Source organism: Cupressus sempervirens, chromosome 8 (assembly GCF_028749045.1).
Source record: "Cupressus sempervirens isolate cs-2001-9-10 chromosome 8, ASM2874904v1, whole genome shotgun sequence".
Classification (NCBI taxonomy): domain Eukaryota; kingdom Viridiplantae; phylum Streptophyta; class Pinopsida; order Cupressales; family Cupressaceae; genus Cupressus; species Cupressus sempervirens.
The window spans coordinates 557,528,122-557,543,818 of NC_143125.1; the positions used below are offsets into that span (position 1 = coordinate 557,528,122).

At 33.4% G+C, this 15,697-nt stretch overlaps 1 pseudogene; it reads left to right on the forward strand.

The window, feature by feature from the left end:
- Positions 1-14,055: 14,055 nt before the first annotated feature.
- On the forward strand, positions 14,056-15,139 carry LOC149543637 (cyclin-B2-3 pseudogene; annotated as a pseudogene).
- The last annotated feature ends 558 nt before the right edge of the window (positions 15,140-15,697 follow it).

A 15,697-nucleotide genomic window follows, 5' to 3' on the forward strand; every position in this document is an offset into this window, starting at 1 on the left:
ATATCATAGCAGCAACATCACATTTGGGAAGTTTGTGAGCAACACACATTTGATACATTACACCCATGATCATCTCGACAGAAGAAATATCAGAATTTAAATAGAGGTCATGATTGATATTGGCATATTACATCAAGATTATCATCAACAATTAGTGAAACAGAGACAATGCTATATGTTATATGTTGTCAATAATTGGATCTCTTCTACACCAAAATGATACATTACAACCATATCCCATATTTGTATCAAGAGTAAGATGTATTAAGATAGATGGTTGATGTCTCATTATATGAGTCACTCATTAACAAAAATCTCTCATAGTGTTAAGAGAACAAAATTCATATCTTCAAAGGCTTAATGAGGAAAATTATCTTTCACTTTGAAGTCTAGAGAACATTGTCTCTATATTTCAAGCAATCTAACAAAGGACATTACATCACTATAGAGCTATAACATCAACCAATTTCATAAATGAGGGATATTTACTATAATTTGATATTTAGTGATGGTAGCTACGTATTTTATGTTTGAAAACTCACCCAAAAGGTCTTATGCCAAAAAATTATAATAATATATTACCAAAGTCCATATCATTACCCTATAATACACAAGGCAAGTGCCAAAAAATAACAATTAAAAAAAAAAAATCGCTTTTGGCAAATTGCCCATATAATGTTTGATCTAGTTGGGAAGAGGGCAACTGATGGCTACGAGCATGGAAAGACATTTATTACCTTTTGTTGTAAGGAGACATGAGGAATTATTTTTAAGGTTTGTGGTACAATAGTAAGTCATTGAGAATTTATTACTAGTGGCCCATGTTTGAATCTTGAGGTTGCTTGAATGGTGTGATCCCCCAAGTTGCACAGTGCCCTAGATTTTCAGAGCATCAAAAGGAGAGATTATCTTATCATTAAAAATGAGTTTTGACAAACTAATAAATTATGGTTAGACATTTTGAGCCTTCAATTAAAAAACCAAAAGGTGGAATTGTAGAAATCATCTACTAGTGACTAGCACATAAGTAATAACAAAATGATGTTGAGCATCAAAGAAGATTGTTTCTAGGACATTTAGTCAACTGTATAACTTTCACTTTGAGCACAAAGTGCATCCACCTTGTAATGCTAAAGTTATTTTGAATGCATCACTGGTGCTCAAGTAGACTTTCATGCTCACTAACTCAACAACTCTAGTTTTTCCACATTGTAGTTGGTTTCCAAAATATGGAGGAATAGTCAAATAGAAAAATAGTCAACATGCACATAGGTTTTGATGAGAGGAAACCACATATTGGGAATGTGGGCGAAGACCACTAATTGGAAACTAGACACCCAGACATCTAAGGAATAGTTTCAAATGGGCAAGGGAATAGAAGGCACTATAATAATAGGATAGAGCTATCTCCCTAATCAATATAAATATTGATCAAAAACATATTTCTTCACCTCTCATCACATGAGAATATTATCTTGGTGTTTTGTTCAAACTTCTACTGGAGAAGATATGGAGAGTATTCCTCTATAAATTTCTCATTCGATTCTTTAGTTTTCATTGAGAATTAGTATTAATTATTTTAAGGATTTAATATATAAATAGTAGATACCTAGTGAGTTGAGATTTACCATATGGACTCAAATATGATATGCATGTTCTTTTTCTTCACTCACTAGTCATAAGTAATATACTTATATTAGGCTTCTAGCATTTGTGGTACTTGTGTAGTGAAATGATACCCATGAATAATTAGGGGCATTTTTTTCAAATGATTCATAGTTAATTAGTGAACTAATGGAAGTCCTACAGTCTAAGGACCTAATTCTTTGTACCATTAGCTATGTGGGCCTTAAGTTACTAGTTTGCAGCAATATCTACATCTCAACAGAGGAGTTGAGTGTTGAATATTCCAAACATAGCTAGCAATGCAACCAATCATGTGTTGCTATTGAGTTTGATTCAAAAGGCTATGATGTTATTGACTACAATAGAGGCATGCCTAATTTCATTAGTGGAAGGTATTGTATACTATTTCTTTTCCCATATTACATCATCATCAGCTTCTCCAAGTCCTTCAAGAGAAATAGGGATGATTCCAACCCTTCTTATTTTGTTAGAGGACATAAATCCTACTCACATGCATCTTGTTACATGTGTTGTGAAGATTCTCTGAAAGTTTATGGATTACAATAGTCCTACAGTTGCATTATTCAGGGACCTTAGGGGTCTAGATAATTCAATAAGAAGGCTCCAAATTGAGGTCAATAGGATTGTGGAGGTTCCTCAAGGGAGTGACATTGTGACATCATCATCATACAATGAATTCAGATATGAAGAATAGATTTTATATTTTCAGAGGCATCTTATTAAGGACTTGCTTAAGGTTATAGGTTTAACAACCTATGTACCAAGAACCACTACAAGGGATCCAGACACAGAGGAGAGTTCTTTGTTGCCAAGATTATCTTTAATATTTTTCCATTACCATAATTTTGGAGGTGACATATTTTCTTCTAGAGTCACACTAATGAATGAACTTATTCATAAATATCCAACTTGTTTACCAATGCTTCACATAGCAGGACTTCCCACTAATTTTTTGGATGTTATTTTAGAAGAATTTTTGTTGCCTTCTTCAAAAGAACTTTTTTGTATCCCTAATGGTCTAGATGCTCCATGTCTCAATAATGTTTGGTTACAAGAAATAGCTAAAAGAGATGCTTTGTAGTTTCTTGTAGGTGTCTTAACATCAAGGAAGTGTTTGCTATCACTTAATGAAGGGGTTGCTCCTTTGTCTAATAGAATACAAGAGTTAATGTACCATGTTCCATCTCACAAAGGTTTTTGACTCTATGTTGGCCTAAAAATAAAGGTTTTGCCTATGAAATTGACAAGGATTGCAACTTAGAGGTGTTACTAAATCACTTTATTGAATCAATTGAAGAGATCATTTTGATAGACTGGTAATAAAACAAGCCTTCTATTGCATCTTAGGCTGCAATAGTTTAGGATGACTATGCTTGAACTTAAATAATACTAATTTTCCTGTTATCTCCTAAACAACTTTTGAAAATCTATGTTGCTTTATTATAAGATGCTGCAATAGGGCATGATAGTTAGGATTTACACTTCTCCCAACATAATCTTCCCCAAAATAAGCATGTTCTTTAAGGAGTATACCCTACTTGTAGGTTTTGTTTTCCATACTTGACCCAACTCAATCAACATGACATTTAACACAAACTATAAAGTGTTCAAGCTTGGTGTTGCTTCAGAACACCTCCTCAGTTGTAGTCCAATTTGGGTGACCTCCATTATCAACTTGTGCCCTTTTGTCTTCTCTTACTTCTTCTATTATCATTCAATTTCTAGTTAATAAAATGTCTTTAAAATAATTTTATTCAAATTTAGAATTTAGATTTTTACCTAATTTGAAACTCACTTATGTGTCATAGATCTTTACAGATAGTAACCACATTAGTGTGAATCTTGATAATAGTAGAGCACAAGTATGCAGTCCAAGAAATAGAATCACATACTAATATTTAAATAACTATAAATAGTTATGACCATGTCTATGCTAGTTATGGACTTTGTTTGACTTCTTCCAAGTTCATAACCATCAACTTTCAAAATATTGATGCATGCCATATGGAGGTGCATATTAGGACCACCAACACTAGCCATATTAGAAGGAATGCTTTTTCAGTTCTTTATAGAAATAGATAACTAATTCTTTTTGGGAACAAATAACTAATTGGAATGTTTGGAAGCATGTATTAATTTTCAATGGAGCAGCAAACACATTTTCTCGAAAATATTAGTTCATTAGAAATGCTGAGGTTTTGAATTCTAAGATTGGTTGAGACTTTAAGCAAGGGAAAGGACACCCTTATCTAGATAAGAGTATCTAAGTGGGGATAAGGGATCCTAAGAAGTTGTTATGATTTCTTAAAAAAAGAAATAATGGAAGCTAAAAGATTTTCTAGAAAGAAAATTCTTGAAGGCTTATAAAGTTAAATCTGTCCCCTTCCACCAAGAGGCCTACTTTGAAGAGTTAAGGATTTTTTCTATGAGGGGATCCTTAACAAAAACTGTCATGCCCCTACCATGAGGAGAAGACAACAATATATTCACTATGAAAAGACAAGATCAAATGCTGTCAAATAATTTGTACTGATATCGTAAACATTATGTCAAATTTGTCTTTTACTTGACTGGTTACATTTTTAACAAATGTAGGAGCAGTCTCATGGTTCCATGGTGATAGTTTTAGTTGTGGAGATAGCTATAGTAAGAGATGGGATTTACAAAGAGACAATCTTCAATGGTCTAGAGAATTTGTACAAAATCTATTCACCACTACATGAAATCTTTTGTTTATGTTAATTTTCTTGGTCATACTTATTATTTGTCAGAGAAGTCATTTTCCTTGTATGCATTATAGTAGATCAATTGCACATACAATCACTAATTTTCTTTCATTCATTATTGGCTTGGAAAACATAGGGGTTAGCTTGTGGATGATACTGATATATCAAACAAAGAGTAAACAAAAACTAGTTCTTTACTGCATTCAAGGATTGACATGGAATGTAGTTGCTATTTCCTTAAAGATTGATCTCAAGAAACCACCACCCTTAGTTGAGACTATCTAGTGGATCATTGAATCCATTTTAAGAATACTACTAATGTTCAAATAAATATCAAGAATCTTTGTAGCTCACTCTTTCTCCCAAATCGAGCTCTAGATCTAACAAGATCTATAACCTGCTTTCTTCTATTCTACTATAGTATCAAAATCATTAGATACTAGACTTCATCTAGCCTAGTGGTTTTGACTAAACCCCTACTACATGCTACTAAATTAGAGGAAACCAAAATCAATGTCACCCCTCTATATAAAACTAGCATTTTTAGTCATATGAGTTTCAGATGGTTGAATCCTTTTCTAAATCTAGGTTATTCAAAACCATTAGAGACTAGGGATATTCCACATTTAGTCCCTGAAGAGGTGGCATCCAAAACTAAAAGAACATTTTTAGAAGCATGGGAGAATCAAAGAAACATGGTCCACTAAATAGACTAGCAAATTTTAGAGCACTACCAAAATGTTATTGGAAGGATATCTAGTAGTCACAAGATTCTTTACATTTCTGAGATCAATTGCAAGGATTTCATGTCCCCTATTTGTACAATCATTTGTACAATTTGCAAGTGGAAAACAAAGTTTTAGATATGAAGATTCATTCTAGTGGGTGGTTTTTTTTTAGTGAAGATTCTTGAATCCTTTTCTCAAAGCCTTTGGTACTTCAATTCCACAAGATCTAGTATGTGAATGCATTTTGCATTGATGGCAATTATAGATCAGAAGCAACTCTAGCTATCAAACTTCGCAAGGCAAAGGCATATTGTTGGTGAAATTATAGACTATATAGTTATAGATGCATACCAATTTGGATATTTTCCATGGTGATTACATCGGCGTTCCATTTTAAATATTGGTTTCCATTGGCATACTTTTTCATACAGTTGTGTTGGAAACCATTCTAGGCTTGGTCATCATTGTTCTTGCTATATTTCTTACTAAGCCACTAGCAAAATCTCTTCAGAAATGTCAATCTAAGTTCATGGCTACAGAAGATGAAAGGCTCTGATTTAGCTCAATTTTGTACTTCAAATCTTGAAAGCAAGACAAATACAAGAATCCTTCCACCATTTTAAGCAATGCTAGGGTTTTAATGATTAAATTTATAAAAAAATTGTTAGCTTTTTCTCACTTGGGTTTACATTGCTTAAGCTTTAGAGTAGTCCTAATAGCAATATAACAAATTCATGGAAAATATCCTTCTTATCAGTTGGATAAATTTGACAAACAACATTTACTTTTAATAGACTAATAGTAAAATAAAATATAGATAATTAAATAAATATAGAGTATGTTCTCCTTCTTGATAACTATAAAAAGTAACCCCTTTTATTAGGTATGGTAGATTCTGATTGACTAGTTTCCAAGTGTGAGAACTAATGCAATATGGGAGAATAAGATATCTACCTAATATAGATAAATATTTGACATCCATGAACTTATTATTTTTTGAGCTTTTGACAAGGTAACTATGTTTTCATACCACAATGTTGACACGGAATTAAAGTTTCAATGCATGTAGAAAAAGTAAAAGCCATCTCTTAATATGTTTTCTATGTAGGATTGCTAACCTCATAATGGTTTTTGACACTTGAGTGCCAACACACTTAATCACATTCCACATTGGTGACAAGTACACCATGCATGCCAAGCCACAACAAATGCCGAGTTAGGAAAGACTTCAGGTGCCGAGTGATCTTCATGTGCCGAGTAGTTTTTAGATGCCGAGTGAATATCAAATACAAAGTGTTAACAAGTGCTGAGCAACATAAAGTGCCAAGTGTTAACAAGTGCCAAGCAACATAAAGTGCTAAGTGTTAACAAGTGCTGAGCGACATAAGGTGCCGAGTGATACAATTTTGTTTAGATGTCGAGCTATCCAAGAAACAACATGTGTCAAGTATCAACAATACTTCAGGAGCTGAGTAACTCAGAATATTAGCATCGGAGTTTGTAATTGCACAAATTATGATGTAAACCATCTTTACAGCTGACATAAGGTAAATTCGAAGGATTTAATGATGAGATTGAATCTTTTATTTTTCCTATGCAATCTACATGCAGCCAATAAGAATAATGATGAAGTCATGCAACTAATAGAAGTGCAAATAATAAGTGAAAAATTAAGATTGAATATGGATCGTAGATCCATACCTAACCCTAAATCCTCAAATGTCTTTATAAGGAAGACAAAATTTCATTGTAAATATTTGAGTGGACATACAAGGGTGCACAAGAAAAATCTTTTTTCAGAAGCGAGGGTTATCTGATCAGAAAGGATCAAGATCAGAGAAAGCAAAAAAGGTACTTGCATTCAACAATCAAGGATTGTAATCTATCAGGTTCATTATACCTAATACTTTCTAGCAATTGTATTGGAATGAAAATCCTATGGTGATAGGTTAGCTTAATAGCTACTTCGTAGATCCTTTAATTAGGTGATTAAATCCTTTAAAAGGGTGACACTTCATGTAAAGTGTTTGAAAAGCCTCTAACTAGGTCACTATTAATATAGTGTAAAGCCTTTAACAAGACAGGCCTTTAATAGGGCAAACCATCAGAAGTGGTTGAACAATATTGCTGCAGTAATTTTTGTGGGTATCATTCCCACCCCAGTTTTACCTTCTTATTCCTAGAGGGTTTTTGTGTTACCAAATTCCAGTGTTATGAGTTGTTGATGCATGTGTTTAGTTTCATGTTTACTTGATGTATTTACATGCATGTAATTTACTTTCAGTTAAAAGTTTTATTGGCTAAAGTGTGATACTTCTTATTCAACCCCCCCCCCCCCCCCACTCTCTCATAATTATTCTTTCCATATTTGAATATTCCAACAATTGGTATAAGAGCATCCAGATTCTCACAAGGAAAAGCCTAACAGGTTGGAGGAAAAGATCTAAAGATGGAAGCTTTCAAACTTGAAAAGATCATTAAAAATCAAGTGATAGATGTGCAACTTGCTCTACATAGCTTGGAGGAATTTAGAAACAAGTTGAGAAATTCATTAAAAAAAAGGAAGGATCTAGCCATAGCTGAAAATGATATACACTACAAGGATATTGATACCACAAACATATTTTCCAATGGAGATACTAAAGAGTTTGATGTAGCAATAGCAGAACTGATGGAGAAAAATAAAATTCAAGTAGAGGAGATAAGATCTCTCAAGATGGAACATGAATCACAAGCCATAATGATATGTGAAATTACTGAACACAAGAAAGGAGCAGTTGAAGATAAAGTGATGATGGAAAGTGACAAAAGAAATCTTGCAAACATACTTGAAGAAAAATGTACTAAATTGACAAGGATCTCAAACATGTAGATGGATACACTTGCCGAAAGGATGAACCTTCATAATGAACTCAATGTAAAAGATATTGAGATCTCTACTTTGAAGATGCAGAATGAACAAATGCAGAATGAATTGAATAGAGAAAAAGAGGTAGCAAAGAATCTCAACAAGTCAAGTGAAGCCATCAAGTATTTTGAACAGTTGCTGAAATCTCCAAAATCTGCCCATGATACATCAGGACTAGGATACAATAGCACTGAAGTTGCGGAATCATCAAAGAGTGCTAAACAAAGAAGTGATAAAGGTAAGAATTCAAAACCCACTTGTCATCACTGTAATAAGAAGGGGCATACAACTAATGTGTGCAGGAGTAGGAGATTCAATCAATCAAAAACATGCAAAAATAAGAGTTTCTGTCACAAGTGCAACATGTAAGGACATATGACACAAAATTGCACAAGGACTCAGAGATTTGATGGACATTGTTATAATTGCAAAAAGTATGGACATAGGGCATTTGAATGCAGATCAAAACCTATGTGGACATCAAATCAACCAACAAAAATAGAAGGGAATGAAAGTCATTATCATTGGGATTATAATACCAGATATAGCTGTCATTATTGTCAAGAATATGGACATATACCACAAAACTACATAAGAACACATTTTAGAGGAAACTACAAAAGATGGTTGAATCAAACTAAATATTTCAGTTGTTTGAAAATTGGTCATATCAGCAGAAACTACCCTACAAGATCAAAGGCACCCAAGACTGAAGAAAACAAAGGAAACACAGGAAGAGCCGAGGAAAAGAAGAAGATATGTGGCTCAACCTAACACTGATGAAGAAGACCAATTTGAAAAGGTAAGCTATTCTTCAGTTGATACCTTATGTAAAAAGATTGGAAATGGTGACTTTAGTAATTTAAATAAAGTTGATTTTAGTAAATTTACTAAAGAAGAACAAAATAAGATAGAAGAAATAGTTTATGGAATGATGGCATAGTTCAAGTACACTTCACTTGAATTAGATGGATGATTGCCAAAAGAACTATCAAAAATTGTAGAAGACAGATGGCATTTCTGTTTGAAAATGGAGAAGGAGATGAGGGAATCAATCCTAGCAAGTGTATTGCCAGATTTGACTAAGGAACAAGTAAATAATGTAGTCAAAAGGCACAATAATAGGTTTACACCTAAATACAAGGCATTCTACATACTCCAAAATAGGATGGAAGAAATTGTTCAAAGAACAATGAAATCATGGAAAAACTTGTACAAAAAGATTGAAGATTTTCTTGAAGAAGAATACAAGGAAGAAGCTGTTGTACCAATAGAGGAGAGGAGAAAAAGGAAAGAAGATGAAGAAAAGAAAAGAGAAGAAGAGAGGAAAGAAGAAAAACAAAATAAAATAGAAGAAGAGAAGAAGGAAGAAGAAAAGAAAGATGGAGAGGAGGAATAGAAACAAAAATAGGATATAATGGCAATAGCTAAGCAAGAGCAGCAACTAGATCAGAGTGTGCAAGACACATAATTGCCACCCCCTAGCCCTCCTCAAGCATCCATCTTACCTGCAGACACTATAACTATTACTGATGTTCCTGATACTTTTGGTTAGAATATCAATCCATTAACTGCAGAAGATTTTAAAAGAATTCTTGACCAATCTACACAACAAGCAATATTATGTGCAGATCTAGTATTGGTCAGTATAGATGGATTGCAAAAACTAGTGGAAAGTACAGTCAAAGATAAGGTGAATCCACAAGAACCACCTTTTATCATCTCTATAACTACTAGTAGTCAATTTCAAATGCCAACAAGCATAGTTGATGCTACAATATAGAAGCCAAGTGTAGCTGTAGAAAAAGGAATAGAACAAATAGGACAGACTATTACATCCAATCCTACAGGACAAACACAAGGTGCACTCCCCAAGATTACAATAATTGATCATGGTAGACAGAAGGAGGAGGAAACAGTGAAAACCCATAAAGAATAGGAGGCAATACAAGCATTAATAGATCTGCCTACCTCAGGAACTCCTTCACACCAGCCATTGCAAATATCTATTCCAACATCTAGTACTACTAGAGTTGCAAGGGTACTTCACTATGGAGACCCTAAATTAGATGAGGAGATAGTCATACCGAGTTATGATGCAAAATCAATAACCATTGATCAAATCAATGAGGTGCAGGATGCATTGAATAAGAGGAAAAGACAGGAGATACTCAGGAAGAAGTATAAACAAAAGCAAACACTATATGAGATTAAGGACATCTTTATGGAAGCCTTTAGTGTGCAATCACCAGATGAGTCAAATCATATCATGGAGCAATTAACAGACATTGTTGACCAGTGACAAATGAAGACCTAGAAACAAATGCAAAACTTATGGAATGGTCAAAAAGAAAACTTCAGGGGAAAGTGAATGAGAAAATATCAAGTCAAATTGCACTTTCACAAGTTGAATTGGCAAAGCTTATTGACAAAGTGAAAAAGGTACTTGAGAATATATTCTCATTGTACAAAAAGTTGTGTGATTTTTCATACTTCACACAAGAAACAAGCCAAAAGATACTGAACTTGGAAAGAAATTTAAACATTTCAAGCATACAACTACCTAAAGATCCAGCTCAAAGTGAGAAGCATTTTGCTCAATTACTTCACACTCACAAAGAAATAGTTTTATTAATAGGAGATGAGGCTAATATCAAGGCCAAATTAATACATCTCCAATACTCCATTACCCCACATTTAGAGATACTCCATAAAGAGCAAGTATATGCTGAAACTGTTCTCAAGAAAGACCCAAATCTTTCTACATCAGATGGACTTATTCATCTTGCTGCCAAGACTGCCATTCAGCATAAGTCACTGGAAATTGCTTTGAACAATTGTGATGCAGCTCTCAGGATGATTATGGAGGTAAACAACACATTATTGGCTAAATATGGTCTTAACCCTTAAACATTCTTTGACATAAGTGTCAAAAAGGGGGAGAAAAGAGACATAATAGGGGGAGATATAGATATTATGAGATGAATTAATGGGGAGAAAAGATACAAAGGAGGAGCATGATATACAGACAAGGCACAATCAACTCAGGGGGAGTTACAAAATTTTTGAGCTATATATACTGTAAGCTACCAATTTTGATCAGGTGTTCTTTAAACTCTGTATATACCAATCATATTAGTAAATGTACTCATAAGGTTAGGTAAGTGTTTTTGTCACTCATGTCAAAGGGGTAGATTGTTAACCTCATATTGGTTTTTGACACTTGAGTTCCAACACACTTAATCACATTCCACATTAGTGCCAAGTACACCATGCATGGCAAGCCACAACAAATGCCGAGTTAGGAAAGACTTCAGGTGCCGAGTGATCTTCATGTGCTGAGTAGTTTTTAGATGCTGAGTGAAGATCAGATACCAAGTGTTAACAAGTGCCAAGTGTTAACAAGTGCTGAGCAACAACAAGTGCCGAGCAACATAAGGTGCCGAGTGATACAATTTTGTTTAGGTGCCGAGCTTTCCAAGAAACAACATGTACCGAGTATCAGCAATACTTCAGGAGCTGAGTAACTTAGAATATCAGCATAAGAGTTTATAATTGCACAAATTATGATGTAAATCGTTTTTACAGCTGACATAAGGTAAATCTCAAAGGATTTAATGATGAGATTGAATCTCTTATTTTTCCTATGCAATCTACATGTAGCCATTAAGAATAATGATGAAGGCATGCAACTAATAGAAGAAGTGCAAATAATAAGAAAAAAATGAAGATTGAATATGGATCGTAGATCCATACCTAACCCTAAATCCTCAAATGTCTTTATAAGGAAGATGAAAATTCATTGTAAATATATGAGTGGACATACAAGGGTGTAAAAGAAAAATCTTTTTTCAGAAGTGAGGGTTATCTAATCATAAAGCATCAAAATTAGAGAAAGCAAAAAAGGTGTCTGCATTCAGCAATCAAGGATTGTAATCTATCAGTTTCATTATACCTAATACTTTCTAGCAATTTTATTAGAATGAAAATCCTATGGTGATAGGTTAGCTTAATAGCTACTTCGTAGATCCTTTAATTAGGTGATTAAATCCTTTAACAGGGTGACACTTCATGTAAAGTGTTTGGAAAGCCTCTAACCAGGTCACTATTAATACAGTGTAAAGCCTTTAATAGGGCAGACCATCAGAAGTGGTTGAACAATATTGCTGCAGTAATGTTTGTGGGTATCATCCCCACCCCAATTTTATCTTCTTATTCTTAGAGGGTTTTTGGGTTACCAAATTATAGTGTTATGAGTTGTTGATGCACGTGTTTAGTTTCATGTTTACTTGATGTATTTACATGCATGCAATTTACTTTCAGTTAAAATTTTTATTGGCTAAAGTGTGATACTTTTGATTCACGCCCCCCCCCCCCCCCCCTCCCCCCTCCCCCCCCCCCCCCCCTCTCATAAGTATTCTTTCCATATTTGAATATTCCAACAAGGAAATCTAATTTACTTCATGCGTAGATCTGAATACTGTCATGACTAACAATGATTTTACATTTGATTTTGTATTATTCACAAGAAAAATAAGGGTGTAAATATTTTCCATTTTTTGTCAGAAATGATTAATAAGAATTAAAGCTAGAAAGTAAAGATTATAGATCTCAATATGGAGGAGAAAAAACACCTAATAAGTAATGATAGAAAACCTGAAATTGTATTCACTATAAATGAATGGTAAATCAATAAACTTATAGTGAATGATATGATTCCTACTCCCAACCCTATCAATATCCTACCTAGATACAAAATTGAGGAATCCTACACCCATATAGCAATAATCAAATTAACATAGAAGTATATTATTTTCCTATACAAGCTACGTAATTTCTGAGACTGGACTTTAAGTTTAATACATGGAGTCATAATTTGGGGACAATTTTTTGTGGATCATGCCTATATGATACTTAATTTTAGTGATATAAAAGCATAACTTGCATCTACCAAACAAATGGCTATCCACCCTAGAATGTTTGGTATTGAGGCTACAATCAATGCCTATGTATATAAAGAGAAAACTCAAAAAAATATTAGAATCCATACAAGGGGCATCTTACTTTAGTTAATATTGAAAGGAATGGCTTAATTGATGTATCAAGCCATATTTTCCTTCAATAATCATGTTTTCCTAAGAAAATACCCATTTTGTTCCAATGTGATTAGCAAGCAGCCCATTGATCATAGCCCCAATCATTGTCCCAACATTGGAAAGTGATCCAAATAATTTAATAAAGAAAATTGTAAAATTTAGCAATTGATTCACCAAAAAAAGGCATACTTGACATTCCCAAGTCTAGCTAAGAGAGGACCATAAAATTTCGCAATAGTATGCAATATACCTCAAAAATAGTTAGGTTGAGATCATTCATGATACTACTCTCAATAGGCGATGAATAGCCATTTTGCAACAAAATGACTAATATCAATTTTCTTTGTTTAATCCCTTCCAAATAATACCAATTCACTAGTATTGTTACTCCATTTCTACTTTGTGCAATATGTTACACATCTAGAATCTTTAAATAAGTTATCCAAGTCCTACTTGAGAGGAGAAAAAACATAAGAACATTAGATCTATATTTTATGTAGAGATTTTTTTTTTTTTTTGGCATGGTGATTTGCCTCCATATGCTATGAACAAGGTAAGAAGTTATAATCTAATTATTCATTCTTTTTTGAAGTAAGTCCTAATTTAATGGATTTGATTTGTAGGCATTGAGGACTACAATAAATAATAGTGAGACATTTGCGAGATTTTAGCCAATTTAAGGTTGGTTATTAATCCCTTGTAGAATGTATTCATTTTTTTTTCAAATTTTTTTTTTGTTAATTTTATTGTCATTATTATTTTTGGGTTGCATGGATTAATTTTTGTTCTTTAATTCCTTACTAGTTTCAGAAATTAGGAATTAGAGTGGTCATGCTTACATGATACTATTCTTTCTGTTGGATAAGTCAAAAAAGAGGTACAAGCCTTAATGACTAGTTTGAGTAAGCAATCATGTCAAAATATTTTTAACTAACAAAAGAGCCCTCTTAATGGTGTACAGGTGGGAGAAATTGAATTTCATGCCCAATTACTACCAGAAGACAAGTTGAGATTTATTGGAGAGCTAGAGGAGGAGGGGAAGACTGGCATGATGGGGGGTGGAATTAATGATGTACTAGCATTAACATTAGTATATGTGGGGACTATTATCAATGTGGAGGGCTCTGTAATAGCCTTGGAAGCTACAAACTTGGCTCTCATGTCTAATGATATAAGGAAGATTGTTGGTGCAGTGAAGAGGAACATGGTGAAAACCAATTGGTCATTTCAAATTATGTACAAGATATTTACACTATGTATAGAGAAAGGGAGCACCTTAGTTGTGATCTTTGATATTATATGTGGGAAAAAATAGATATAAATGAGAGAATGAGGGGTATTCTAATTGATTGGCTCATTGAGGTACATTTTAAGTTCAAGCTATTGTATGAAAAACTATTCTTGATTATCAACATTATATATAGATATCTCTAAAAAGGAAAGGTAATAGAAAGCATTTATAGCTAGTAGGAGTTACTACTATTCACTTGGCTTGCAAGTTCAAGTAGGTCTCTATTCTCATAGTTGATAATTTTGTCCAAATTTTAGATAAAGCCTACAGTAAAGAAGAAGTTTTACAAATGGAAAAATCAATGCTCAGTGTATTGGGATTTAATATGATAGTACCAACCCCTTATGTTTTCATCAAGATATTTCTCAAGGCAGCTGAATTTGATGAAGAGTTGGACACATTTTCCTTCTCCATGAAGCTCTATATAGTGGAGTATGAAATGCTAAGGTACCCACCATCAATGGTAACAATTGCAATTATGTAGACTAAAAAAAGTTCCTTGTTGGAGTAGGACCATGGAACATCATGCTGGCTACTCAAAAGGCTAACTTTGCGAATGTGCCAAGATGATTGTGGAGTACCATCAAAAGGTAGGTTAGGGAAACCGAACATGTGTCCATAGAAAATACTCATCTTCCAAAAATGACTATGTAGCAAGGATAGAATTCACTCTCATGATTGCAAACAAGATTCTATTCTATACTAGACAAGTAAAGAGATTAATTATTGTATACATAACATGAATTGTAGAGGGTCAATGGGGGAGGATTATCTTATCTCTTCATTAGCACAAAGAGAAAGTGGATGAAAATAATTTACAAAAGAGACTATAGTATTGTCTAGTCTAACAATACTATTGTTGCAACTATAATTTGGCTACTTTAGAGTGATCAGTGATCAATTGTGATATTTGGAATTTTTAGTTTGCCTAGACATGTAAAAGTATACAAATTTGAACACCAATCTAGTGCAACATTTTTATTTTCTTTTAATTACAAAAGAAACTATTTACCTTGCATTTTATGAAAAAGAGAAAAGAAAGATGCAAAGAAGAGTTTCATAACAATGAAAATAATCCTTTAATAAAACTTTGTAGAATGCAAACTCCTTAGATAACTAGGATGCATCAAAAAACCCTAAGATATACATTAAGCATTAAAAGGATTAATTTAGTTTTTGAAACCCTAGGATATACATCAAGAAAAAATATCCAAACATGCTCATAATGAGAAACAAAAAGTTATACATACCAAGATAAGATAAAAGATCAATGTTTGACCTGTCTTCATGAATTCTCAGAA